Here is a 5,919-nt window from a genome sequence, read left to right on the forward strand (position 1 = left end):
TTTTCAAAAGTCTCCTCAAACATCTCAGGGCACCAGTGAGACAACTGGCCGGGAGGCAGGCCCCGAACCCGCACAGGCACCCCGTGTCCAGCAGCAATGCCGCCCCACCCGGGGGCTGGGCTGGGCTGACACAGGCAGAGATACCGACACAGCGCTGCCTCCCAGTGATCCCTCTTCCCTCCTGGTGTCTTTCCCCCAATAGAATTTGGGAAGGATACACCTGTGATGCATCATTCTTTCATAATACAGCCAGGTAAATGTTTCATTGCGTCATGTATTAAAAAGCAGCTGGTGGGTACAGATGTGCTCAGTGGCTTCAGCCCTCCTCCTTTACAGGACATGGGGATGGGGGAGGGGACACCTCCAAGGGAGACCAGGGTGCACTGTGGGTCCCTCCCCATACCTGAGCTCTCTCCCACCTGGCTGTCCTGCAGTCTGCTGACCTTGCGGAGGTGGCGCTCTCTGATGCCTCCTGCAGCATTGGACCATCCACTTCTGGGAGGAGTGGTCCTGGCCCTGCCTGGGTGCACACTCAACCCTGGGCGGGGGAGCAAGGAGATGCCAGCAGGTGCTGCAGAGGAGGAAATGACTCCTTCTGAGTTCTTCCCCTTCACACCCTCCCCTGTCTCTGGAGTAAAAAGGGGGAAAGATGCGGTTTCCTCAGAAAGGGGCTCCATCCTTACAAGGACCTTTCTCCGGCTACCGACGTGCACCATGCCACTGACTGCTGCCACAAAACCACACCAAATATCCGATGTAGAATCATGGAGGATTATTATCAAACAAGCAGTGTGTGCCACCTGCCTGCTGTCATGTAAGTGCCCAGCTTACCAGCCATGTCTTGGGGGTGGGAATCTGAGGACAAGAGAGGTCTGGAAAAATCTCACCCTCTGGATGCCTTGAGGTGGGCAGAGGTTTGTGTCCTCATTAGGATCCCATAGAGCATCAGATGCTACATGCTCCCAGTGAAGAGGGAGGCTAGGGGAGGCGGGAGAGCAGAAGCAAGGCTGCCCCAGGAAGCTGCCCTGGGTCACTGAGGGGGTGTCAGAGGCAGGGTCTCCCAGAGGACACCCCCTGAGACCCTGCAGCAGAGACAGGAGGAACAGGATGGGCTCAGTGGGGAAGCCCAGGGGGCAGGAGGATGGGGCTCCCCATCCATATGGGCAGAACCATCCTCACTCTATAATCTTTCTCCCCAGCTTCAGAACCAAGAGGGGGCTGGGGGTCTGTGCCGACCCCGACAGTGTGAGAGTTCAGCGTTGTATGGAAGAGCTGGACTCAGCCAACACCGGGGAAACGGTTGGTTGAGGAGAAGCTGTGCTAGATGCCACGCACCCACCTCCACTCTCTCAGCTTCTGGGAGTTCCGTGGCCTGAACTCTTTTGTCAGAAGCAACAATTATGTTCTGTTCTCTTTATAAAACCTGAACATCAATAAAAAGTATCCAAATTGACTGTATTTGAACTGGAACAAGAATAAGAAATGCAGGGATTCCTGAACTTTGGATTTGTGGGTTTTTTTCAATGAGACATCATAGAATCATTTTTAGGAAGGTAAAATTAGGACTCATTCGAGTACAGATGGAGATTGTGGCACAGATGTACGGAACCCACTAATGAGGGAACCATAACACTGACTCTAAGACCCTCTGAGGAATGAGGATTTACACAGTTAGCTGGGAATGACGTTCCGAAACTTCGAGAAAAATGGACTAATATCCGATATTACAAAATCACTGTAACTTTAGGGATTGTCTTTCTACTGAACAAAACCACTTGCGTCTGCCCCAGACAAAAATTGATAAGTTCACTGTAATCTCACAAAGTCTGGGGCCTGGTCCAGAGCAAACAGAACATCAATCAAAAGTGCATTTCCCAAGGGCAGGTAAAGTGCTTCCCAGATGAGGTGAAGTGAAAGGAGTTCATCATCACCAAGCTCTTACTCTACAAACTGTTAAAGGGAATTACCTAAGAATAAGTGCTGGAGACAGCTCTGAGTGGTTTCCGAGACTGTGGCCCTGACAGAGCAAGCCCTAAAAGGGGTTAGTAAGTCCCCCTGGAAAACCAGGTAGAAACGCAGGTGGCCAGCACAACCAGGCTCTCACTCTGAGGATTCCCATAGAAATCAAGCCTGACAAACACCTTGTATCCTTCGAAGCTGGCTGTGCTTTATTTTGTATGGCCCTGCTGATATAAACCAGATGTTTCAGTCCAAGGTATAAGAAGTAAACTCCTTGTCTCATAAAACACATCCTAAAGACCCTCTGGTGTCACTATGACCAACAGACCGTGACCTGTGACAGATCTGTGTCCCTGCCACAGTGTGACAATGTCCCTTCCATTGTTAGCTGTAGGTAACACCTGTTTCTGGGTGACTATAGCCTTTTGACATTGATTGATGAGCTGTCCATGCACACACCTACACATCCCATTCCCACTAAAAGCCACTTGGGAGAAGGGCTTGGGGCATGCGCCACTAGAGGGAATTGCCACCCTCTTTCCCACCGGAACAGCAAGATTGTGTCCGAGATGATTTATTTCTCATCCGCAATGGACGGGAGGAGTGTTGCCAGACAGAGTTCCTCCCACAAAGAAGAAGATCAAACTATGAACAGTGAAATAAAAACAAAAACATGCTATACATACAAACTCACAAATATCAAATACTGAAACTAAAAACCACAAACAAACAAAGCAGACAACTAGAACAGGAAGAGCATCACAGAAATAGAGATGACATCGAGGGCTCTCAGTGGTAGGCAGAGGGGAAGAATGGGGGAAAGGGTATGAGGAATAAGAAGCCTGAATGGTAGGTACAAAACAGGCAGGGAGTGGTTACCAACAGTCTAGGAAATGGAGAAGCCCCAGAACTTCTGTGTACGACCCATGAACATGAACTGAGGTGGGGGGACAGGGGAGATGGTAGTGGGTGGTGGTGCAGGGCAGATGAGGGTAAAGGGGAGAAAAATGGGACAGCAAATAGCATAACCAACAAAATATACTTAAAAGATAATAAAGTAACCCAATGACATCAAGAGCAAGAGCTGGAAACTTTTGACACACGGAGGTCAAAGTTAAGATCAGCATTTTGGGAGATCAGGGCAGGAAGATGAAGTGAAGAAATGGTCTCTGTCCAGCAACTTCAATCCAATTTCAAGTGCGAGTTCATGACTCCATCTGCTCCTAATTAAATGTAGTGAGTGTGTATGCATAGCATGTTTTATACAAATCATACTGTGTTTCAAGAAGTCCGTGGGGGAAGTAAAATGGCAATGTCGACTTGCTAGGAGATGTCAATCTAATGTTATTGGAACAATAATGTTCACGGACCCTGCCCAGAGTTTGAGTCATTGCTACAGGCTATAGGTCTTTAACAATGACCTCACAGAAGAAACACTAAGAGAAAAGGTAAATGCCATGGACACTGGGAGAGGAAATGAGAAACATTCGCTAAGGTGTGTATAAAATCTAAACTAGTAAAAACTGCATTAGTTGGAACACAAACTAGTCAGAACAAGCGCACATACATGTCCATCGTTAAAACACAAGGTGAGCTCAGCCCTGGCCCAAAGGCTCAGCTGGTGGGAGAGCTACCCCATAGTTCAAAAGGCTGCGTGGTGTCTCTCTGACTGGGACATGCAATGCAGGCAATCACATCCATGTCTCTCTCTCTGTCTCTCTCTGTCTCTAGCCAATAAACATACGATCAATTGAGATTCTTAAAAAATTAAAAAAATAAAATATAGTAGTCACTCTTGGCTACCATAAACAAAAAGTCAAGTAGGAATTCCCCCCACAAGAAGGATTCATTTGGGGAAAAGTAAGCATGGCAGTGTGGAGCTTGCAGACACGACATTTACACACAAATAGCAAGAAGAAGGAGGGAGCTGCTTTACAAGGGGAAGAACAAGTTCCCCAGAGAGCTCTCTGGTGCACCTGCACTTCTCCCTGTAGCACCTCCACGACCCTCAGAGGATGGGAGAGCTGCTGCCACAGGGTCGCCCAACCCCTGCCTTGGCTAAGACCCCTGACTGAGATTTTCACACTGATGCCTACATCCATTGGGCAGCTGAGATAACCCCGAGTTATCGTTGCCCTCAACTTCCTGCTGCATTCCAGCAGTTGTTCTGATCTTAGAAATATCATGTTGCCAACTGTGTAGCCAAAGGGCATTCTGTTGACGTCTGCCCTGTGACTTCCTGATTCTCCTCTTCTCATAAACTCCAGGGCAGGGCTGGGGTCCCAGGGAGTCAGGAGCAGAGAGAACCCGGGAACACTCAGGCCCGCTCTGCCCGCACACCTGGAAGATGAAGATCTCCGCAGCTGCCCTCTCCTTCATCATCCTTGCCACCGCCCTTGGAACCCCCGCCCAAGCATCTCTGAAGAATCGATCGGAACCTGGTGAGTCAGTGAGCTGTTGCACTGGTCGCCAGTTCTGAGGTAACCTGAAGTCCAGGGAGGAGACACAGAGGGCTGTGGAGGTGAATTTGGCACTTGCTTAAAAGCAGCAGCAGGAGGGTATGGACCTTTCCTTGTGGCCTTTGGTCCCTGGGAAAAGTGTGCACAGATGACTTGGGAAACAATTCTCTACCCTTTTCAAGGCCAGAATTATCTGACACCTATCTTGGCTTATTTGGGGCCATTATGTGCTTGAGCAAAAGAGTTGTAGCAAATTGTGAATGTGGGAAAAGGAGCCCAGTCACCTCCAATGTTGAACTAGGGTACCCCATGCAGTGTACAACCATCATTTTGTAGAGGAGATGGGACACCCCGGGATAGTGACTCACCCAAGTCCCCCTAACCATCCTACTGACTTACTAACAAATGAGTATCTAACACTGCCTTGTACAATCTGCCCTGTACAAGCAGAAACTACTCTAATTGTCTTATAGGTATTAATACACTGAGTCCTCCTACCAACCCTGTGGAATAGACTACCAGCAACGGCCATGGTGTGGAGGGTTATTGTTTTTTTAATATTTGGTTTACTTGAAAAAAGAGAGGAAGGGAAGGAGAAAGAGAGGGTGAGAAACATCATGTACAGTAGCCTGTCAAGCACCCCGTACTTGGGACCTAGCCTGCAACCCAGGCATGTGCCCTGGCTAGGAATTGAAACAGTGGCCCTTTGCTTCGCAGGCCCATGCTCAATCCATTGAGCTACACCTGCCAGGGCGGTTTTGCATATTATTATTATTAGTCTCAAATTACACATGAGAACCTGAGGCACAGAGGCCTTAGATAACTTGCTCTGATCCTACAGCCAGTGAGTGGTGGAGTTAGGGTATGATCGAGCTAAGAAGCTGTTATGAAAGGTTAACAAGTCCATTTAAGACTGTATTTTGCCAGCCCCACACGCATCATATCAAGCACACTGGAGGGTACGCACATGCCTCATTAAACATAACTCACATGTAACTGCATAAGAAATGAGCCAACAGTTCAGTGCGTTCGCCTACCTAGCATAATGCAGCCCTGCGATCCCTTGCCCAGGACATCGGGGCTAGGTGCACTTTGCAATGTAGAGTTTTTCAGGTTTGAAAAAGGGGGATAGACTGTCACTGACAACTCCATTTCTGTATGCACCCCCAATAGAACAGGAAGCAGGTACATTAGAGCTGCCGGTACGCCCATGCTAACAGCTGCATCCTTCCTAACACACCATGGGGGAGGCACCCAACTATCCATCCACAAATGAATGGATGCAAAGTGCAGAATACATTATACACACAAAAGAGTATTATTCAGCCAAAAAGGACAGAAACTGGGACACATGCTACCACACGGAGGAACAGTGAGCACAGGTCCGCACCCGACGTTATGTTCGGTGAGATGAGCCAGTGACGAAGGTGAACACTGTCAGATTCCGCTGACAGGAGGCACTGAAAGCAGCCGGGTCAGAGAGACAGAGAGTAGAATGGCG

The 5,919-nt window shown here is 48.7% G+C and overlaps 1 long non-coding RNA gene across 1 annotated transcript; it reads left to right on the top strand.

Annotated features, from left to right (window-relative positions):
• The first annotated feature begins 712 nt into the window (after positions 1–712).
• Positions 713–1,388, top strand: LOC118502236. Its single transcript, XR_004904945.1, has 2 exons — positions 713–814; positions 1,200–1,388. It is a non-coding gene; the product is annotated as an uncharacterized LOC118502236 (long non-coding RNA).
• Positions 1,389–5,919: the final 4,531 nt, after the last annotated feature.

The sequence above is a fragment of the Phyllostomus discolor genome, chromosome 8, assembly GCF_004126475.2.
Source record: "Phyllostomus discolor isolate MPI-MPIP mPhyDis1 chromosome 8, mPhyDis1.pri.v3, whole genome shotgun sequence".
NCBI classification, from domain to species: domain Eukaryota; kingdom Metazoa; phylum Chordata; class Mammalia; order Chiroptera; family Phyllostomidae; genus Phyllostomus; species Phyllostomus discolor.